Source organism: Mustela putorius, unplaced genomic scaffold (genome assembly GCF_011764305.1).
Source record: "Mustela putorius furo isolate JIRA1106 unplaced genomic scaffold, ASM1176430v1.1 tig00000095_pilon_pilon_pilon, whole genome shotgun sequence".
NCBI classification, from domain to species: Eukaryota; Metazoa; Chordata; class Mammalia; order Carnivora; family Mustelidae; genus Mustela; species Mustela putorius.
The window spans coordinates 2,623,806-2,647,675 of NW_025421280.1; the positions used below are offsets into that span (position 1 = coordinate 2,623,806).

Genomic DNA, 23,870 nt, shown 5'->3' on the forward strand with positions numbered 1-23,870 from the left:
TGTACTAATATCAGTTTTGTCCAGAGGATGATAGGGGAGTGATACAGTAAGTGAAGGAAAAAGATAATGAAGTGTTTACTTTATGATGCTCTTTTTTTTAAAAGATATGTTTCTTCTCCCATTGTCTTGCTGACCATGGTGGTTCTCCGAAAAAGAGCTGAAATCATTCCTGTCCTCAGTCTCCCCTCCTGCCATGCTTCCAGCTTAGTGAGAATCTTGGTTGGACCAGCAGAGAGATCTGCCACAGCTGGATTTTGAGGGCTTGTAAGGGCCAAGGGAAGGTTTTTCATTTTTACCCTTAGAGTACAGGGGAGCCATTGAAAGGGTCCAGGCAGGGAGTGTGTGCTGGGTAGATAGGCATGCACATATTGTGTGTGTGTGTGTGTGTGTGTGTGTGTGTGTCTTTCTCTCTGAGAGAGAGATGGATGGAGAGAAGGAAAACAGTGAATGATGATCCCATTTGCCATGTGTTTTTTGGCTGTTGGGAGAGAGCCTCCACAGGAGAGTGAGTGTGAAGACAGCATGGCGCTCTTCTCCCAGCTGACATGAGAGAGAGGTCTCCTCCCTCTTTGTGCACAGAAGTTACTTGTCAATCAGGAGCTTACATCCCAGCTTCAAAGCAGGCAGGGCTTTGGGGGTAAATATTTATGAAATGCCAAGCTTTGTGATCAAGATGTATTTTGTTTTTAATGAGCAAATGACTCAGAATTATTTTAAGTTATTAAAAGACAAATTATTGTGTGCCATCATGGAAAAAGGAGAGGGGATAAAGTATAATTTTGTAGCAAGCAATTTATTGACAGCTATAATCCAGAAGCACTCAACCTCTTTAAACAAAATAATTTATATTTTTTAAAGGCTTGAAGTATAAAAATTGAATTTATTTGTGGAATCCCATTGGAAAGACTTGTAAAAAAAAAGTAAGGTGGTCTATTCACTTGGCTCAAAGAATGTTAATTGATTGTGTAAGATCCTGTAAACACCGTGGTTGGGACGTGAGAGGTAGCACAGATGTCTCCTCTCAAGATGTTTCTGGTCTAAAAACAAGGCAGTCAGAAGCCATTGATAAATGAGTATAAATGTACAACAAATTTCTTTTTCTTTTTGAAGTTCAGATAACTCTTAGATTGTGTAACCAATATTTTAGATATTACTTGTTTTAGAATATTGAATGTACACAGATTCTGAAGGAAAATATCACCTAGTCCCATTTCCTCCAGGGCAAAACTGCTAATTTTACTATTTTTTCCTGTTCATTATTGACACGCATTTTCATGCAGTTGAGAGTCTAGTGTAGATATAATTTTTGTGTCTTGTTTATTTCATGTAACATTCTAACAAGCATGTGCACCTATTTTCCTGTTCCTAGTATCGTTTTTAATGACTCTGAAATATTCCTTTGTCAGACTGGACTATCATTTACCTGCTCTTGTTCTGTAGTGATTGACATTGAGGTAAAACAGAGTCATAAAATTTTTCCATTTTACATCTGAAACCATTTTGTATACTTAACTGTTGAAATAACATTAATGGGGAACTGAGATTTTTTTAAAAAAAAGCATCTCAGTGTGTGTCTCTGAATTGTGTCATGCAAAAAAAAAAAAAAAGAGGTGAACTAAAACCTTGTTACAACTTTATATTCTTAAGAATAATAAGGGAATGCATTTGACACATTATCTCTGGCATTTTCTATTATTGGACACATAGCTCCCTGAAATTGGTTAACAAAAGTACATCCTCCAAAACCAGGAAACCTTTTTGATTCTAATTTGGGTTGTCTTCATGCCTAATTTGGAAACTTTTAGAGGTTGTCATTTTTTGCTTCTAGCACTCATTCTCCTAGCAACATTTAGAGCCTCCATGTTATTTATTTTGCTTTCTTTTAGGAAGTCCTTAATAGAAGGTCCCTTTAAAGTAAGTTGCCCACATTAGCTTAATGCAGAGACTGGACAGTGCTAGCTGAACAAAACCATCAGCTTTCTCTTCTTGTTACAAAAGTGCTTGCATTCTGTTCAGACGGCGTGGGATGCCTATAAGTGCTTTGTATGGGCAATGAGCCCATGAGTCAGGCAATACATGACTTAGGGAAAGAATGGGACAGTGGGGTTAGAACTCATATGGAAACTGAGTGCTGCCATCTATCTATTTATCTCTTGAACCTTGGGCAAAGAAGAGGATGTTCTCTCTCTCCTGAACATCAGTAATCCTGGGTGGCCATTAGATATCCTGGGTGAAAGTGCTAACTTTCTCATTTTTTCCCCGTTATTTTACATAGGAGAAATAATAATGTTATGTGTCAACATGTAACCCTGCAAGCCAGTCAGCTTTCTAGAACGGAAGTTGGCAAGATGTGGTCATCTGGCCCCCTACATGCTTTTGTAAATAAAGTTTTATCTGGACAAGATACCCATTAGTTTACTTATTGCCCATGGTTACTTTCTTCCTACAAGGGCATGGTTGACTAGTTGTAATAGACAACTTACAGCAACACGGTTTAAAATATTCATTGTCTGGCCATTTATGAAAAAGTTGGTCTATCCTTATTCTAAAGTATGACTAAAGTATAGCAAAGTGCCTTACAGGTATAGTTAACTACTATCACAGTAAGAATGTAAAAATACGTAAAATGTTCATTACTAAACAATTAATATTTTCTCAGCATAGCAGTATGTTTTGTGTGTTTTTTTTTTTAATCACCAGGAATATCTGAGACACATCCCCTTTGTTGCTTGCTTTTCAAAACCTCTACGGAAGTTTCTGACATTTTGCCAATTGTATTGTAACTTGACACTTTCCTCTCATATATTTTATTAAAAGTGTTCTATTTAATTTTGGAGAGTGTCATAGAATTTTTTCTTTTATAAGCTAGAGCCGCAAATGTTTGCTTTAGAAATAAGAATTTTCTATAAGATTTAGATATTAAAAGGTAAGAGGCATTCAATTAGGGAAATGTCAGCTGAGTATACATTTGCACTACTTGCTTATACTGCATTTCTTGCAGGCTTAGTGTTTTCATCCATCAAATGGGAATCAGACCTCCCCTCAGGGCTGTAAAGATCTTAAGTAACGAAAGCTACACCTGATGCATTTTCTATCCCTAGCTTAATTAGAGGAGCAAATAAGCACAGGTAGGATTTCCCCAAATTTACAGTGCTTCTGTTTAGGTCTGGTGGCCTGGAGATTCAAGGATAACTTTGGGAGAATTTAGAAAGATCTAATTAGGGAGAAATTAGAAAGATCTCTTTATTCAATTAAGAGATATTGGAGGTTACAGCAAACAGAACTGAATGTCAGAGCCTTAACCAGGTACAGTTTTATTTCTTAGGAAGCTCAGCCTTGTTGAGGACCAGGGCTGGTGGCTCTCACACTCATTGTGTTTCACGGACCTTGGCATATTCCAGATTCCCTGAGTCCACCATCCGCAGGAGCAGGGAGCTCTCCACTGGACGTCAAGGGAAGAGAGAGGACATTTGTGGTGTTCAGGAAGCTTCAGGGTCAGAATGAAAGGATCATTCCCACTTCTGTTCTATTTCACCAGAACTCGGGCATAAGGCCCTGCCTAATGGTGAGGGGAGCTGGGAAGTACTATCCCATCTCTGCATCTAGAAAGGAGAAAGTAATTTGATGGGCATCTGGATGGTCTCTGCCACACACCGACCCTATCTTTTTAGCTTATTATGGAGGATGAATGCTTACTGTAAATAAACTGTACAAATACCAATAATCCGAGAACCTGTAACGGGTACCCATGGAAAGAGCATCATTTGGAAAGAGTCATGCTCATTTGAGAGAATTAATCTGTAAACTTGTCAAAAGTACTTTAAAAAATTAGCCTGGGATCTGATCTACTTCCTACATGTTACATGCCATTTATGTAATTTTGGCATTCTAAAATTGCAAATTTATTCTAAGTTTAGAAAGGCATACTTAAGAAATGTTACTTGTGATGACTTTTTCATTCCCAAAGTGATCTACAGTGGACTCCTACTTCCTTTGCTATTCTGTAAAATCAGAAGTCATACTCCATATTGAGTTGAATTGCTTATGATGCTGGAGAGAACTTTTGTTGAAATACTACCACTGTTACTTAATTCAAAGTGTACATTTTACAATGAACCACATCAGGAGTGTTTTCAATTTTTCAGTACCTCTAGTAGATGTAAGCGTACCTTTTTTTAAAGTTACTCATTTTAAATTATGATTATATGAATATTTTAGGATTATAATCACCATAAAATGAAGGACAGAATTTATCATACCAAAATAGAAATTTAATTTAAAGTAGAAAGAACTTGATTGCAAGGTTTAGTAGACTAGAAATATGATGTATAAGAGGATATTGAAGAACACTTTTGGAAAAAACCCTCAGTAGTAGGGTTTTACAATAGATTTAGGAAAAAAAAATAGGTTACATTTAGTGATGTTTGTGAAGATCATATTTGAGGTAGTTTCACAAGGATCCAACTTTTCTTATGTTGAATAAAGCACATTAAAGCAAAGGAACGTTTTGGCCATTCCATGGAGAAATAACTTAAAAAAAAACTGTCCAGTATTCTAAACTTAGTGAAATTTCTTTGAGATAGTAGTTTCTCTCATCCATACTGTGATCCAGTGGCCTTGGGTCACAAATCAAGATTGTACATGGACATACGTGATTAAAAATATTTCTTTTAGTTTTCTTGCTACTTCTGGCATTTCCTGTTACCTGTCACTTTGTCCTTGACGGTATTTGAGGCAGAAAGCAAGTTGAGTAGACACGGCTAGTTTTCTAATCAGCTGTTCCTTATTTTTTCCCCAGCGCTTCTTTGTTTTATTAGAGTTCAAATTTACTATTCATGAGACACACTTTATCGGTGACCATATCAGACAAATGGAAGCTAAGCGCTGGTTAGTATGTTGAAAATAAACACACGGGTTCTCATTAATGTCGCTGTCTGAATAATTAGTCGAGCGTCGTGCACTGAGCAGCAGCGAAAGCAAGCTGCTTCTCACTGGAACGACAGGCTGACAGCCACGTCTTAGAGTATGGTCATTAGTGTGCCCCACCATCAATGTCATGTTCCTGTGTCAAATTAGTTAGTGTCCCCTTAGGAGAGAAACCGGACCTACAAATTACCCTCCCGCATCCCTGGAACCGGTGTTTGCGAAACCTGCGATCAAGTGTGAGCAAATTATTAACACGGCTCATAAATTAACTAGTTTACAGGCTTATAACATTTTACAAGTAGATAATAAAGGGGAGAAAAGTTTTCCAATTGCTCTGCCCTGATGTTAGGGCTGTGATCTGCCGACTTTTCCTTGAGGAGCCCACGGCTGATTTTTTTTTTTTTTAAGAGGAGCAAACACATGGAGTGTCAGAACAAATGTTTGGAAAATGTAGACTTTCAAAGGAAGCAAGTGTAAACCCATTGAAAACAATATAATTAACTTCGTTATCTCATTGCTCTGATAAGTCGGTGACAATGGCCCTCTTTCTTGTGGCAGTTGCCCATTAATGAGTTCACCAATTAAGTTTGAACGATTACAGCCTTTGCCAACTGAAATTATCTTTAAAAATATTTTTGATTCATTCTTAGCCTCCTCATAAGCTGCCTTGTTGCGGAGGGATGATGCTAGCGCAGCGTGTTCAACTTGTAGAAGAAGGAAGGTTCTCGAGCCTTAGTATATTTGGCAAACGCTTTACACTCTGCGCAGACGACTCATACCTAGAAAACATAATGTGGACCAATCTGGCCTGAGTTCCTCTCTTATCAAGAAGAGGCACTCCCTGGGAGCGCCACCCCTGAACTCTCTTCTGAGCTCTGGGAGACAGACAACCCACATAGTTTCCGGAGATACGACGTGACTATTCAAATCATAAAACTTCATACATCTTCTTTTCAGTTTCAACTTCTCTGATTAGATTCAGAAGACGCGTCGTTCGTGGATTTTTGCCCTAGTTCACTGTTGAGGGAGACCAGCACACGTGCGCCCCAGAGGGCTCAGGCTTGCTACTCATTCTGGGGTTCCATTTCCCCGTGTCACAGAGACCCTCCTGTCCTCGGCGGACGTGCATGGGTGACATTATCACCCCCAGGATCTAGGCAGAAAAGGCCTGGCCTGCAAAACCTTGCTACTGACTGCTAGTCACAAAATCTTTCTGAAACTGCTCGAGGAGGAGTTGACTTACCTGTCAGCAATTTCATCTTACGTGGAATTGGACTTGGTTGGTATTCTACTAAGAACCCAACCGCGCTGCGAAAGCTCGCAGCCCGCACCCGTGTGCCCATCTGCGGGCTGCCTGCTTCCGTAAGACGGGTGCAACCCAGCCTCCTCCCGTATTTGAAATGCATCTGGAAAGAGAGCTTGGGACTGTGGCAAGGGAGATTCTGGGGTTTGGCTAGCAGGAGAGATCACTTGTCCTTTCTTCTTCTTCTTCTTCTTCTTTTTTTTTTTTTTTTAGAAAGGGTGCTTATATGCAGGTGCACGTGTACACATGTGCATGTGTGTGCACATACATGTGTTCCCTCTTGTCATTTCTACTGGATGTACTGGGAGAGACTAAAAGAATACAACCCAAAGCGAAATCCTTGCTGGGACTCAGGAATCATCTTGCCCTTCCTTTTCATACAGTGTTGTCTAACGCAGGGTGTGAACTAATGAAATGCTGACTCTATGAGGGAAGAGGCAAAAGAGATGCTTGGCTATGTGATGGCACGTTGAATGTCAAAGTCATGGGTCCACAAGGAAGACCTGGGACTCCTGTGAATGCCTTGCTTCTGAAGTTTCGCCATTGGCCTCTCTCATTAACCTCTTCTCTTCTCTGTGCTTTCAGTGTCCCTCCGTGTGTTGCAGTCCTGTGGCATCATGCGTGCCTCCAACCAGTGACCCCCAGGCTTTTTATGGCTGTGAGACACGATAAAAGTTCAGGGTAAGTGGCAAACAAACACGAGTACTATGTCCCACTTGAAAACCGCGACCCACCTTTGCAGTTGACCCCGCAGCCCATTTAATAATTCCTCAGAAGGTAGTGGAATGCCTCATTACGGAGCAGGACTTCCAAAGCCAGCGGGAACAGGTGTATCGTCCTCTACACTAGCTTCATGGCTTTCAAGAATAGGATCTATAGCTGAGATCATGATCTAACGCAGGGTCTGCATTAGATTATTTTGTCTTTGAAACAGCCAGATGGTACGTATTGTCAGGTTCCTGGGCCGTAGAGTTGCGGGTGCGACTTTGTGGTCAACTCTGCTGATGTAGCACAAAATCAGCCAGCGACAATATGTAAACAAATGGGTGTGACTGGTCCAATGAAACTACAAAAAACAGTCAGTGGGCCATATTTGGCCTGGAGGCCATAGTTGGCTGACCCTTAAGCTAAGCATCAAAGAGGGTAAAGAGGATAAAGAAGGTATCTCACTGGGTAGCAGTCTCTCTGATCTCGAGCAAACCATTTATCAAGAAGAAACGAGCATTAAAAAAAAAAAAAAAATCCCTGCCCTGACTACCACGCAGGGTGTAGTTTTAAGGATGAAACAGGATATAATGTATACGAAAGCACTTTGAAAATTTCGAAACTCCTTACAAATGTAATAGATGGCTCTCTACACTCATTCTGGTTCACCTCGTGGAGTCTGCCTTCTTCACCCTTTTAATCATATTGGGCTTTCATGAGCTAAATGAGTGTTGGGGGGAAGCTCTTTTATTTTCTAAGTAATGTGGTTTTTTTGTAGGTTCCTTCCACTTTGCAGTTGATGGACAAGCTGTTGAAATGTCTCCTTAGTATCAAATATGATGAAGGGATATATGGGTAGATTATGGCAGGGTAAAGATCAAATGCCAATGAAGAATGATTAAATTTCCTTTAATCATCAGATTCTGAAAGTGTTTTTAAGATCTTCCACCTTTAATATAGTCCTTAATAAATAATAATGCTTTGGATGTCTACAAGTATGTTTGAATTTCACAAGTGTTGCATGTCAAAACATAGAGACAGGTTCAGCAAATATGCTTCCTGGGCTGGTGGTAGTAATTAAGAAGGGAAGTCATACTTAAACAAACAGCATGGTGAATAGAGGAGTAATGAGAATCCCAATTCATGAGTTTCCTGATTTTTTTTTCTTTCAGAAAAAAATAAGATAGTCTTCAGACATGTTTTCATATTGTGATATAATTTAAGAATTGTTTTCTAGTAACAGATGCAACTGTTCAAGTTTTTAAAAAATGAGTTGCATATTCTCTCTGCTCAAAGGTGTTTGGGGGAGAGCAGTTTGTGCTTTCCGTCTTTTTGCTCTGCCCGCCTGTTCAAATGCTGTTCTGTTTTCAAGGTCACATTATGGCTGCTGGCTCTCCAGCCATTGCCTCTTCATCCTGAAGAAAGAGGCAGGAGTGTAAGGAGCAAAAAGAGTAGTCCTCCCAGCTGAGGCCGACCTCTTTAAAGAATTTTCCCTGTGATCTTAATGACTTCTACCTACTTATGTCCTTTTAGTAATCCCTAACATAAGAGCATCTTGGAAGTGTATCCTCAGACTTGAGAAATTTGATGTCCAGATAAATTCCACATTCTAGTAGTAAGGAAGAAAAAGTAAATGGTTCCGGAGCTGCAGTTATAATTACTTACACAAAATTATGATATGAATTTTTCTTACACGTTTTCAGTGAATGTCTTCTGTCTTCCATTGACTTGTGTGTATAATCTCTAATTTGAATTTCACGTGTTTGAATTTCAGTTTCTTTGATTTTTTCAGTGGGGATACATAGCTCAGTAAATATTTTAGGACCATGGTATTCCTACTGAAAGCGCCGTGGCAAATCTGAGGAACACATTTCTTTTCCAAGAGAGCTAGCAACCAAAATTTAAGCTCGAGAATTTTCTAATGAATTTTCTGTCCTTTGCATACAAGCTTTTGTGAAAGCTTGAGTACCAGCCTGAGGTCCTCGCAGCCTTATATACCCAATTCTTTTCATGCCAGTATGTGCAGGGGACGTTGCTGATGGCTTTGCATTGTCCCCCAAAGACTGGACAACACTATCTACCCTGCATTTCTGTGGCTTGTCGACCCCTGCATCTCCACTGAAAACTTAAGCTTGGGTATTGGGGAACACAAGACCCCTGCCCAATTTTTCTAATTCAGATTGGCCTCATGTTACTCTTGTGACAATTTCCATCTCATTGTAGGAGTAGAATGAGATTCCCTGTGCTTCATTCCCTGTGCCTGCACCAGCCTATGATAGATGCTCGCTGGTCATGGTACTTGCTGCATCCACAGACGTTACCGAATGCCTGCCATGGATACAGGGCAGCCGTGTGCTTAAGAATGTCTGCTTGGAAGTTACATCAGTTGAGAATCAGGTTCTACCTTTTCCACTTACTGGCTGAGTGACATTGGGCAAGTTACTTAACCTCTCCGGGCCACTGTCTCCTCGTCTGGGAGCCGGGGATACAAACAGAAGCTAGCTCCCTGTGAAACGTTAGTGAGGTGATGCTTACGAAGAATTTAGGCCAGCTTCCGGGGGGTGATAGAACGCCACTATGCTGCACAGCCCAGGTGATGCGCTGCAAATCCCGGTCTTAGAGGAGTTTTTACTGTCCTGTGGCTGGTTCATTGGTCGCTGTCTCACGCGGAGACAAGCTGTATTTCACAGTCCGTTGCTTCCAACCCAGGATTCTCTTCCAAGTTCAAGTAGAGCCTTGGGAGGCGGCTTTGATGCCCGTCTTCAAGGACGCTGTGGCCATGTGTTCTGCTCGACGGCCCTGCTAACTGAACTTAGATCTCTGGGTCCCTTTTTGACCATTTTCCCTGAGAGGTGTGCAGTTCTTTTTGTGTTCCCCCTTTTTTTTTTTTTTTTTTTTTTTTTTTTTTTTTTTTTTTTTACTTACGCAGACAGTGGGCCTGCCTCGCAAGCAGAATTCACTAACGGCTTTCAAGTTGGTATTGCTGATGATAATCTGAAACTCTGTAGGGTTTCGCTCATGCAGGCTGATGCTCCGTGATGTCGATCTCGCCTGCCTCGTCCCGGGCCCCGCGTCTGTGCTGAGTCTGCACGGAGGCCCCTGTCTCCCCCACCCATCTTCTTGGTAACAGCCTTCTGAGCGCAGTGTCATCTGCTCACAGAAGCTGCTGTGTGACTGTGTCAGAGATGGCGGCTATGTCCGCAGATGGCCCCATGGGCCGTGTGTCCGGAAGACTGGTGGGTGGTGGCAGCGACTGGATGATGGCCATTTGTTGAGTGGCGGATGACTCTCTGGAAATCGTGTCTCGAAGATGTTCAGGAGACTCTTGGAAGCTTTGGGCTTTTGCTGCAGATGGTTTCAGACATTCAGTTGAGACACCACTGTCATGTTCAGAGTCCATATAATCTCTGTCGCCCCTGAGCCATGGTGTTCTCCACCCAGAACGATTTTTGTGGTTCACAGGCTCACTCCCTCCTTTTTTCTTGCTCAGTTCAAATATCAACTTCTTAGATGGGTCTTCCCTGAACACCCTCACTACAGATTTCCCTCCCTGCCCCCCAGCTGTCCTCCATCCAAGCCTCTTGTTCATTCTGAATGTACCTGTTTTCCAGGTAATGTACACGGGGCACGTCTGTGGGAGTCGGGGTGACTCCTCTCCGCTGACAGTGGCCAGTGGATGTAGGTGTGTTTGCAGTGCATTCGTGGTGGAAGTAGAGTCCGTTTGGGGATTTCCCTGTGAATTTCTCTATTTTCATGATCCCTGAGAGGACTGCATCTGGGTGAGTGGGGAAGAGAAGAAATAAAACCACACATATCACCTTTATTGTAGGAACAGAACACTGCCCCTGGGCTTTCTCTGGAAAGTTCTCACCCTGTACTAAACACATCTTTGCTTACTCTTTGTGTCCCATCCAGAAAGGGCCATGCATCATCTTCTCCATGAAGACAGAATCATTTGCCATTTGGGCCAAAAGTGTATTGTGGGTGGTACAGGTTAATTAAGAACCTTGGATTCCAAGATCCAATCCCAGCACTCTCGTGCACTGGCTCTTTGTCCTTGGACAAATTATGTTCTCCTCCTCTTCCTGGGCTTTTCTTTATTTGAGCTGCAGGTAGTAGCATCATCTCGCTTGTAGTTATTATTGCAAGGATTAAATGAGATGATACCAATACAGTGCTTTGCCCAGAGTCTGGACAGGATAATGATGCTGTTGGTTTAGAAAGAATGACAAAGGGTTTTGGGAGGTACACTGACAAACTTCTTGTACTTTCTTGCACTATTTTTTTTTTTTAATTGGCAAAGATGTTGAAGAGCCTTGATTCCCTCTTAATTTGCTCATGTTTCATGCACTGAATTAATTTTTAAAAAGTACAAAATGAGCACAAGTAGGATGATTTGTTTTATATTCGTTGTTGACGTGTTGACTCTTGGATAAACGTTTATGACCAGTTTCGGATGATGCAAATTATAAACCTAAAATGCTGGGAGGGTTGTGTTTGGTGTATGACCCACATCCACAAAATCTAAGAAATTCAGAGTTCAGGGGAAGCTGGGTGGTCCAGTAAGGTAAGCTTTTGACACTTGATTTTGGCTCAGTTCACGATCTCAGGGAGCCCCACGTGGGGCTCTGTGCTGGGCATGGAGCCTTGCTTAAGATTCTCTCCCCCTCCCTCTCCCTGCCGTATCCCACACCCCAAGAAAGGTCACCTTAAAAAAAAAAATTTGGAGTTCAGGGGGCTCCACTGTCCTAACGTCCCGGTTGGAGATATGTTTTATCTGTAAGTTAATCAGAGCTGGTTTGAGCTCGTGCCTCATGATAGACTATGTCTTAAATCACCTGTAAATCCTAATATTTAAAAAAGTATACACTTGGTGCATCTGTCCTGAAAATTCACAGGCTTCTTTTTTGAAAGAAAACTCCAGTCTATGTAGATTGAAAGGAGTTGGATATAAATATCCTTCATTTTTAGCCCTGATTTCTTCTACCTACTTAAGGAAGATGGTCTGTTGTTGTTCCGTTGTTTCAGTGCATGCGTGTTGACATGTGGTGGTCCTTGTTCATTTGTTGCATGAAAGCCGAAGCACGTCTCTGTATCCCATAACAATTTGGTGGCAAAAGATGAAATATATCCCGTCACTTCCTCTTATTTACATGATTTATGGAATGGCTAGGGTTATTGAAGAAATTAAAAGAGCCATTAATTTTATTAACTCTAATGTAGACCCTCTCAACTTCTACATAAAAGAACATGATTAAAATTCAGTTTTAGGCATCCAGGTGGGTTCCTGATACTCTCTTTTAGTAAAGGAAAAGCTCGAATTCAGTTTCACTTGAGGCTCAGGATTTCAGGAAAAACTTTGATCCAGGCACATGACAGCTTTCAGAGTGGTTTTCTTACATCTCCCAAAACATGGAACAGCCCTGTGTCCAAATATCATTTCAGAAACTAAAACAATAATCACGAAAGGGGAAACCGATCCGTGTAAGGCGAGATGTGATTTGCGCCGTTGACACAGAAGGCTTGGCAGCGTGGCTCAGCTCTCACGCCTCTCTCTTCTTAATTCCCGGGTGCCTGCGTATCAGCGGGAGAGATTAGGGGCTTTCTGAGGGCTTTTTCTCTACTGTTTTGAACTGTTGCCGCCTGTCTGGGTGTGGTCTGGGGTGGCAGTCCCTCTGTGCCAGATGGGTCCGCTTATGATGGGTCGCGAGTTGAACGTCTCACTGCCAACTCTTAGAGCCCATCAACAAACCTTTCTCGCAGGACGTTCTCACCCAGAGAGGCCGGGTCTCACCTTTGTCCATATCTATCCCAAATCATTCATTAACGGTGACAAAACTCCATTCATCCAGTCCTGCTTCTTTCACGAGGCAGTTCCCTGAAATTCTGCTTCCGGAGTAAACCACGCTGAGGACTTCTCAGCTTTATGGACATACCTACCCCTGGGAGAACTTGTACTTGGTGCTAGCCCCTGTCCCTGCTTGCGGAGCCTCCTCTCTCTCCCTAAGAAAGGAATGAGAGGTAAAAGGAGAATCTTCAAACCTCAAGCAGAACCTCATCTTGAGAAATGTCAATGAACAGCAGTTGTTTGAGAGAGTAACGCTAGTTTCTGAGAAATCGGCTCTATCCTAGGTGCGTGTACTGAGACTTTACACAGTGCCACCCGTGGTTCCGAGCATGTGCGTAGTAATTCACACAAACTCTACGAGAGGGTTTCGGTTTTAAAAATCTGTTCTACAGCTGAGATAACAGAGGCATGGTGAGGTTAAGTGACTCGTGACTCAGACGTCTTTACTTACAAGAAAGCGAGCTAGAACTTGAACCCAGGCACTGTCCCTCTGCTGCCGTGACTCTTTGCCCCCGCACGCTATTGCCCCGCACAGGCCCTCCCTGTGCAGACCTTTCCTAGGGCCTTGGTGGGTAGGCACGGCTGTATGTCAGCGTGCGTTCTCCACTCCAGTATTGCTGCTACACACCATGTTGAGCCTTCATACGTCACTGCCACCTCACAGGCCCTGTTTGAGCTCAGTAGACTTCTGCAAATGCTTTCTTTCTTTTTCGCTGGTACAAGAGCAATGGGAAATGAAAGTATGTCCCAATCTGATTAGGAACAAGGACAACCACTTAATTGGCATTCTTCTAGCTCTAGTTGGATGTGCCTGTTAAGGTATTTTCTCTAGATCTTTGAGTCATTTTTCTCTGGTACATTATTCTAATTAACCTCATCTCTGTAGCCCTCGTTTTATTTCTTATTAGCCTCTGACCACCAACAATTGATTTGTTCCGCTCAATCACCTGTGTGAAAAAGTGTGGCAAGCCAGAGGGTCTCCTTCCCAAAGCAGCAGGCCTGGTACCCAGGGTGTTTTCCCAGCAAGCAGTTCAGAATGTCCATCTCGTTTGTTCTTGGGATAGAGTCACCCTGAGGGCTTTTTGTTTACAAGGGTGAAGCTCTGGGACTCTTAGAGGGAACACTGGCGAACAATGCTGGAAGGTCTTCAGTTACTTGGGCGGTAGAATTACATGTTTCTAGGCTGTATGGCAAGGATTTAGACCTTCAAAAAGAAAAAATGGTAGAGTTTTAAAAACATACAGTAAAATATTAGGCTTGAAAAAATATGTAAAAGTCAGTTACAAGGGACCACAAATAAAAAAGCATTTTTACTTAAGGAGTTGGAGGTATCAGTGTCTCCTTTTTAACACTACCAGTGGGTCATTTTCAGTGTGTCTGTGTCTTAAAATACGGAGTGTTCTCCCCCCTGTCCCCCCCCCCCATTTATTAGGTCTCTCTGGTTACTTTTGAGGAGCATAGGGATGAAGAAGATTTAATTGGCTTTGATGCTGAAAGGTCAGATGATACAACTAGCTTCTGGAACATCTGGACCGAGGAGTTCAGATCTTGCTAGTTAGCCTCTCCGTCTCTTGGCTGTGCTGTGTTGTGTTGAATTCATTCGTGTAGGCGTTTACCAACTTGTGGCGTGATAACCATTCATGAGTCCATTTTCATAGCAACTCCAGCAGAAGGAAATCTCTTCTCGTGAGTTGTAGTAGCTGTCATAGAATTTGGATCTTCCTGGTTCTGTGACTGGTCCGGCGTGTGCCATGCACCCGTCCCTGCAGCCGTCTCTGGGGCTGGAGCCGGACGGGGTAGGCGGGAGATGTGAAGGTGTACTTGCCTTTGAGTGGGTCACATGCCTGTCTCAGGAATCACTACACAAGGTCATGGAAAGTGGGTGAAGAGGGTGCTTGTTTCGGAACAAGGGGGTGGAATTCTGGGAAGAGAGACTGTGCTTGTGTGTCCTATAAGGCACAGCGCTCAAGGCACAGTACACAACACGGTATTACAGGGTTGGAAGAAACCTTTAAATATTACCTAGCCTAGTTATGTGTGATTGAATGTCATGTGAAATTTTCCTCTTGAAGCTGTCTGCCCAATTAATTGGCCATCTCCAATGGCATTCGCCACCATGCAGGTAGGCATTGCCTCAGAAATACTACCATGCCTAGGGTTCCTTCATTGTTCTGCTCCTCCTGTCTGTCCTTCTGGTCAACCATCCAGGTACCATCTGTCTCTTTTGTAGGTCTGAAAGCAAGATCCTTGATTTCAATGTACTTTTATCGGTAAGATAGACAGAAAGGTCAATTATAAGACAGCGACAGAGGGGCTGCCCAAATACTTCTGGATTGTATGTGGCAGAGGAGGAGGAAACAGGAAGATTGGAAATCCTCCCAGAAACAGTAAGACCTCACTGGGTGCCCCACCATGAATAGGAGTTTCCACGTAGCCAAGGGAAAAATGGTCAGACTGGTGGATTTAGCATCTCTTCTAGGATTAAACCTTCTATATACACTTAGATTTGAGTTATCAAGGGAAATTGGCTGATACACTATCGAAGTCCAGTTAAACTACACATCCTTCAGGACATACTAATATGTTAGTGATACAGATGGCAAGCGGGTGACGCGGAAGATTTCTGTACAGGTCACCCTCGTGGCATCTTAGAAGTTACCCTGATCTCCTGTTTCCTCCTGAGTATGTAACAAATAAATGGCTAAAGCTTCTGTGGGTTAAAATTTTGAGAATTCTGGAATTCTTAATAACAATTCCCTAAGGCTTTTGAAAAGACTGGATATTATTCGTTTAGACATTCACTCTGCTGGGCACAAAATATCCTGAACCATGGTTTTCATATTTGTTAACTAAAGATAAAAATAGTACCTTGCGAAGAATTAGGATTCACATAGATAATAAACACCCTGGTCCCTATAGAACACTGAAAATGGTGTTGGCAGCTTGTAAACACTCACTAGTTGTTACCATGATTATGGGAAGATATTGATGATTTTCACCTCATAGGTTGTCAAATGCTTTTAAAGTAATTATATCACTAACTAATAACCAATTGATTTAAAAGTGTTTTTCTCTGTATACCTTATAATATTTTTTATTTGTGTGTTACTTATATTATAAAAATTAAGGATATTAAAGATGGTGAGATTTAGCAAAGAACTTTAACTCCACATGCTTTGACTGCTTCCCTGAATTAATAATTTTCATGTCCATCATATTTCTCCTTGGCCCACAATTCATCCCATATTTGGATCTTGGCAAATGATGACTTGGTTAATTAGGCAGTCTGTTAACTCTGATTACTAAGTTATAACAGATCAGTGTAGAAGCATCACTGTGCAATTTGGATTAAAAGGCTCTTCATTTTATCAAAACAAATTTACATTTATGGATAAGTATGTTGAAATGCATTAGGATAAAATGATGTACTTCGTAAGGAAAATTTTAAAGGGGTGAAGAATCATTTCCTTCTACGATGTTATTTTTTTGTTATGACATTCATCATATTATCTTTAACCAGGAATATACTTAAAAGCTTGGAGTTTTCTTTTAAAGCTTCAAAATGATAACGGATTTAATCCCTCTGTGATACAGATTTGATGGACGCAGCGAATTTTTGCCCGTGCATCTGTTAGTGTGAGGGTACATGCTTATCTTCCAGTTCTGACCACAATGGCCTCGGATACTGGACTTGGCTGTAGAAATGAGTCTTGACTGTGTTGGGTGGGGGGAATTAGTGGATCACATTAAGGCTCGCTCTCTTTCACAGCCAAAGGCATTGACAATTATTAAATAGGATTGGGCTTTTGTAGTCACTTTCCTTCCTCGCCTTCGGCTTCATCGTTGCTGAGCGCCGCTGGGGTATCAAACTCTTGTTTACTTTCTCCTGCTCTGCCTCCCTTCTTTCCTTTCTTAGCACATAATCCTTAGCCTCATGGAAAACGAGAAAAAGAACACGCTAATTTTCCGAATTCAGCAGGCTCTGAAATTTGTGTTAATTACCCTTCAAGATTCTGTCAGAGACCAGTAGCATTGGGAAGAGAGCATCTCACCCCTCACTCCCTCCCGGCTCTACACACGGAGCCTTGTTTGTGCGCGCACACTCGTGGACACAGGCACACACACGGCACTCAGTGCCTTGGCACGTAAGAGGCGTTTAATAGTTAGTTACGTGTTCAAGACTGATGGTTGGCAAAGTTGAAGCCCTGAAAGCCTCCTACCCCCTTGGCCCCTAAGCTGCTCTTCAAACTGGTCTTGCTCCAGCAGCGGGGACCCTGTCGATCAGTACAATCACTAGATAAAATGGAGCTGATAAATTTAATATTTATTTTTTCAGTAAGCTTCCTGAAGTCTGACCTTTAGGGATTTCTGTGCTCTGGTTCCATGGGAAGGAGAGAAAGCAAAGAGAGAAAATACTTTTGAGGTTCAGTGAACTTAGTATTTGTTGATTGGTCATACTGACATGACCAGAGGGTTAGAAATAGGAAACCTCATTAGTTCTTTAGCTTTATTCATTCCATGGTAGCGCTTTATGCAAAATTGCCTTTTCTAATTCTAGAAAACCTTGCTGATGTTGTAGGTAGAGAGGTTCGCTTAGCTCAGAATGGAAGTTGGTGTTTTATGAATTTGATTATGTTCTCTTAATTGGGAACATTTAATAATAACCATAGATGACTCTCCTTTTGTGGAAGGGCTTACGTCTGGTTGTTCAGAGGTAAAGTGATGTTTTGAGCTCGAATTTGACAGATTTGAGCGACAGTCAGCCTGAATAATTCAGTTTTCCACTAGCTTCCCTACCTCCCCATTCCTTCCAAAAGAACAAACCAAATAAGGAATTTTTAAAAACCGAAACCATTTTGGAGTATATGAATTCTTATACTCGCTTTCAAAAGAGATAGCTTGACAGAGAGATGTACTCTGGAACTTTTATGTGTGAAGCAAATCCATAAGAACATGAATTTGTATTTTTTTTTAAGTGGGATTTTACCTCCCTAAACGATATGTGTATGATAATCAGGTCTCGTCAATAGAGCAAGCGAGCCCACTGGGAAATAGCTGGCCAAGGAATGAGTTAAGGAGTGACGTTCACGTGTATTTTCAAGCATCCTCTGAGGCAGAAATTTCTTTCCCCACACCAGTGGTCCCCAGGAAGTAGAAATGGCAACATCGAGAAACGTTCTCGATGGCTTTTTTTTAATAAATAGGCCTGTGGGTGGAAGTGAGCAGACATATTGGACAGTTGGATACAGTTACCGTGTGGTTTTATTAATTACATTTATTCCTTTAAAATGACCTTGGACGAAAACAACCACCGTTTCTGTGGTCATGGTTAGCAGATGTTTACCGTAATTCTTTGCTCAGTGAAAAAAGTGCCTCTTCCACCCAACAATAACAGCCACGTTTGCTTGGCTAAGTCAAAACTTTGGCGCTTGGGTCTTACTTTATATATCATGGCTCCAGCCACACAACCTTTCCAAGTGTGAGGCTTAGCTCACCCACTCCGACATCTGCGGGAGAGCTTTGCTCACAGTGATCTATTATGTGAGCGCTTAATTCTGATACTCTTCTTGGCATCTGCTCGTCCCCATTGAAACCCATATTCTCTATGCAAGCCCCTCTTTGTTTTTTTTTTCTATAAGCACGTCGGCCCCTTCATGTTAAAAGCTTTCCCCTCAGCTCGATGGCCATTTTAGTGAGGATTTTGCTCATAAAAATAGAGTCAAAGTCAAGGTTTGTTTCTTGATAGGAGAGTTTGGTTTGGACCAGACACCTCTGGAAGAGAAGGCATGGCCTTTCTTTCTATTTTGTGTTTGGAAAGTGCCTTTTCTGATGGCATGTGAGGCCCACTTCAGTGCCTCACTGTTTGTCTGTCTGTCCCTCTCTATTTATTGCCAGTTCCTGCTTTTTACAAGCACTAAGTGATCATGAACATTTCGATAGTCCCTGCTTGCACTTGCCATTCATGGTTTAATGGGTGTCTCAGGAGCAGCTCCTTCATCTGGACTGAATTTCCACCCTGAAGAATACCGCTTGCTCTCTAGCCGTGCTGAAAGGAAATGCAACAGCAGAATTTTGCTTTTCTTGGGAAGCTCCTCCCTTTGGAATGGAGAACTCTGGGTGGCTCTTCTTATTTTGTTTCCATTGCCAAAATAAGCAGGGATCTTGCATAACACCAGGGTAGGAAAAAAGAAGTAATTTTAAGGAAAACATATGTTCATATTGAAAAAGAGGGAGCTAGAACCAGGCAGGGGACAGTGGCCCACAAAGTTAAAGTCATCTTTTTAATTCAGGTGGGACAGAAGGTTTTGGTCAGCGTGGTATATCTTGTGAAATAAGTTGCCTTCCCCATGTCCCCAAGTCTTGGATCCAATTAGAAATAAATCTTGGGAGTGGGAAACCAAGTTTGTTGGGCTAGTTAATTGATACGTGTGGTAGTTGGAATGCAACCAGACCTGTATTTGTTAAATTATTTTCCTATGATCTTGGTTAACAATAAGTGATTTCCTTGGAGATCGCTTTGTTTGAGATGCCTGTCCTGGTCTGAAATCAGAGCCTCAGCTATCAAAATGTGATTCTCACTTGGTCTGGCTTTAGGAAAATGGAAGAGAGGTTTGCATAGTAAAATGAACTCAAGAAAAAAAGAACAAAATAAAATGAACCAAAGAGGTCTACTCTAGCATTGGGTTGATTCATGGACATTCAATTTGTCCTTGAAACATTCTAAATAATGTCTGTTGCTAGAAACAGAGCAGACACTTGTAGTGTTACACACTATTTGTGGGTGGCACTTTTGAAAATGCAGCTCATTTCCTAAAAAAGAAGAGAGAATAGAAAAAAAAGAAAAAGAAAGAACAACAACAACAAAAAAATCCTTGACGTTTGTTATTCATCTATTCTCAAGGTTTAGAAATGTCAAAGCCGGGGGAAAATTCAGCGAAGTTCCTTTCCCATTATAAACCAAACACTTGTCTCCTGAAAACGTCGCTGTGAAGGAGGTAGGGCCCAGAGCATTCTGGGTACTGGCATATGTCTGCAGTGCCAAAGCCAGAGGCATCTTGGATGGGCTCACATAGAGAGGAAACGTGAGTGTGTGATAGCCCCCAGATTGGAGAGCCCTGATTGTGCCTGGAACTGACGACTATTTGTATGTTCACTTCTTTCTCTGCTGCACAAAAAGCACATCTAAACAGAGGTCTGGCTGGTGAAGACCTGTGAGAGGGCCTGCCTCTTAAAGAGTGTTTCTTCCCTTGAGCGCTGATACAAGGAGGTTTGGAAAGTATAGCAGGGTGGATCCAGGCTTGTGCTCAATCTGTAGGATTAAAAATAATCTAATTAATATTTAAAAACTTATATTAGAAAAAGCCTTACATTATCATATATATTTAAAAATACATATATAATATATATTTTATATATATATATTTAAAACTTACCCCACCCTTCCATAGAAAAGGGGAAGCAAAGCCATTTCAAGTATCAGATTATTCTTGGATATCAGTTTAAGGTTCAGTTCAGTTATTTTAGTGCACTCCTTTTTCCTCCAAAGACCTCAGAAGGCATTGTTGGTAGTAAATGAGTCATTTTGCTGTTGGATAAATGAAGAAAAAAAAAAAAGAAAGAAAGAAAGAAAAATCAGGGTATGTCCACATGAAAAAGGAATTTTGAGTTGGATTTTCTTTCGATCCTTACTGCAGGCTACTTTTTTTTTTTAAAGTATTTTTGTCCTTTGAGATCAACCAAACTGTAAGTAGTGGCAGATGCCATCTCATTATTAGTGGATAGTAGGGAAGGCCTCAAGAAGACTGTGAGAGTAGACCTAGAAATCCCCAAAGCCTCATTTGATAATTACAATATGACCATTTTTCGGGTTCTTCCTGTGTATCAGCTACTATTGTAAGCAGTAGGCTAGCACAATTTTATGGAATCCTTATAAATACCGTGAAGTGTAGACACTCTTATCACCAGGTTTTGAATGAGTGAACTGAGGATCCGAGAGGTTAGCTGTGTTAAATTGCCTGGGGTTATGGAAAAAACAGACAAAACTGAATAATGGTCTGTAGTTAATGGTAATGTACCCCTGCCAGTTTCCTGGTCCTGTACTATTTTTGTAACTTTCTAGAAGTCTACAGTTCTTTCAAAATTAAACTTTAAAAATGGCAGATTTTACACTTGAGTCGAGGTCTGTTTGCTTTTGAAATCCAGATTATTCACTTGCTTTTTTAAATCGCTTGACCAGCAAGAAGAGGGTCTCTGCTCCGTTATCTTTCCAGGGGCAGTTCACCAGGTGGTGACGTGTGGCCTCCCATAGCTTGTTGTAGTTCTAGGAAGCAAAATTCATCCTTGCTTCTCCTGTTTTCTCTCCCTTATCATGCTCCTTCCACACTGTCCCCCCTCACCCCTCCCCCGTTCATTTCTTGGTGAGGAGACTGGTAATACTTATCTTGAACTGAGGTGGCCTGACAAGTTGGGAGCAGTTTCATGGTGGAGTCTCATCATTCCTGGTGGGTACGTGAAGATGCTTGTGGATATGTGTTAAGAAAGATGGTAACAGGCAACTAAGCATTTACTGGTGGGACGCATGTCAACCTGATGAGCCACGCAAGGTTTACCTTCACAAGGCTAGTTATTTGTGCAGCAGAAAACCTACCAGATAGAAATTCAGAAAGCTAAGTTGTAAAGCTGTGTCTTCTGCTAACTTGTCTGTTTCCTCATTTAGGAAATTATTAGGAAGAGAATCTACCCAAAGCTTCTCTGGAAAATAATGTGGTATTCTGTATAACACAACTTGAAACTCTTGTCTCTACTGAGTAAAGATGACTGTCGCAGAAGTTACTCAGTATTATGGCTAGAAAAATTGAGCTCTAGAGAGAACTGTGAACCGATAGATTAAATCAAACTAAGACTTAGTTTATTTGAACTCTTTCTTCTTTTTTGGTATGGTTGTTTCCAGTTACACCTTTCCCGGTGAACACTGCTTTACTTGTGTCTTAAGTTTCGATGTGTTATTTCTTTGTTTTCATTCATCTTAAAGTCTTTCCTAATTTCTTTTCGACCCACTGGTTATTTAGGAGTATGTTTGGTTTCTGCATATTGGTGAATTTTGCAAACTTCTTTCTGTTATTGATTCCTAATGCCATTTCCTTGTAATTGGGGAACATACTTTGCATTATTTTCATCTTTTAAATTTCTTGAGGTCTGTTTTATGGCTTAACATATGGTCACTCCTGGAGAATGTCCCATGTGTACTTGAGAAGAGTCTCTATTCTGTGGGTGGGGGGAGTTTTCTATAGATGTCTGCTAGGTTTATTCATGCCTTCTGTTTCCTGGTTGTTCTTCTGACTAGGTCTATGCATTATTGTTCGCGGGGTGTTGAATTCTCCAGCCATTTAATTGAATTTGTCTGTTCTTCCCTTCCTTCCTGTTAGTTTTTGCTTCACGTGTTTGGGAGCTCTGTTTTTAGGTAAAGACTTTCTTGAGGGGACCAAAAAAGAGTACTCTTGTTGTGTCACCTACTTTCAGGACTTTACTGAGTTTTAGAGTTCACAAAGAACACCACACTGATGAAAAACCTTGGCTTTATAGTATAGCAGCTCTCTGACGTTGATGGAGGCATTTAGGCCACATTTACACATGTAAAGAGAAAGGGAGATTGATGGCTTATTTATCCCATGTATTTTATTACTGTAAGTGACCAGTAGGGTCCACCAGTTAAGGCCAAGCCAACATTATCTTCAGTAGCAGGTGACTGAGCGCTTTGACTGACCCAGATGTAATTCAGCATTTCATCTCTACTCTTCACTTACTCTGTGTCGACATGGACTAACTGAATGCAAACATGTTCCATGGGGAAAATATGCTTTTTGGTTTGTTGGTTTTTTTTTTTTTTAAGCAAATAAGAATAAAATGGAATTTCCTCGTTGTTTCTAAATCTATGACTCTACCGCGCTTTCTGTGTATAGGGCCACGTGGCAAACTCCAGGTGCATCTGTCACACAGAAATTGCTTTTCCCCCCAAATACAGAAATGTGAAATAAACCAATTTGGGTTCAAGTAGTGTATGCTAGATTTACTTAGTATCTATCGAACATCTCCCTACACTCATTGTATTAGGGCTAATCATAGAGTTAGAACTGCCTAGTTTTTGCACAAATGCATATACAGCTTCTACTTAGGCCGTGATACTGCTCACTGATGGTTTTTGCTAACAATGTTATGGCCAAACATTTAATTTTTTTTTCTTTTCAGCAGTATTGTAAATTTGTTCTAGGCATATGTCAGTTGGAAAAGCAAGGATGGGGGTAGTACACACACACACACACACACACAACACAGACACACAGGCTTACGCACTTATACCTAAAAGATCATTCCTCGCTGAATACATTTGTTAAAGGCATTTATCTTTGATTTCTCTATTTCTTTTGCCATTTTATTATCCTTAACCATGTTTTGGTGTTCAGCGATGAGTGATGTCATAGTTAAGCCATTGCTTTTTTTTTTTTTTTAATTTCACTAGGAATGAAATGCTGTGTGGCTGAAGAGATTGTACATGTATGTTAAAGGTATTTTCTTTTCTTGCATGTCTCTGAATAGTCCATAGAGCTGATGGCTAGTGGGGGAAGCCGCGTAGTTCTGCATCTTAACTTTCTCCAAGAGAGGAATGACTATCTTTTTTCATATTTTTTTTTCAACGTGTGACCTCCCTACCTGCTGGGTTTCCCCACAGCTGTCAGCTCACTACTCTAGCACCATACTGCTGCTAGCCTTCCTGGTTCACAAATAGGAAGTAAACAGAGAATCTTGCTAATTTGAGCCCAGTAGGAACCTTAACACTGTAATGAGGGACTAATTTTGAAAGCACAGACGTAGCTCACAAAATTAGAGCCAAATTTTTCAATGATCTTAAATAACTAATTGAGAGTAAGAATGGTACTTAAGGAAGAGTGAAATACTGCCACATCGAGGAGTTAACAAAAGCCGGAGAAGGATCCTGATGGAGCCTTTGTAATTATGCAGTCTGACTTGGGCTGCCACCGAGGCTAATCTAAGCGTGGGAATGATAATGTACCTTAGAGGACAGGTCTGTGG

The 23,870-nt window shown here is 41.3% G+C and overlaps 1 protein-coding gene across 5 annotated transcripts in view; it reads left to right on the forward strand.

Moving 5' to 3' along the window:
* FOXP1 (forkhead box P1) overlaps nt 1-23,870 on the forward strand; it is a 528,267-nt gene that overhangs the window by 146,144 nt on the left and 358,253 nt on the right. For all 5 annotated transcript variants that reach the window (XM_013052518.2, XM_013052512.2, XM_013052546.2 and 2 more), the window contains one exon: nt 6,815-6,910. The gene's annotated coding sequence lies outside the window, so the exon portion shown is untranslated. The remainder of the gene's footprint in view (nt 1-6,814; nt 6,911-23,870) is intronic.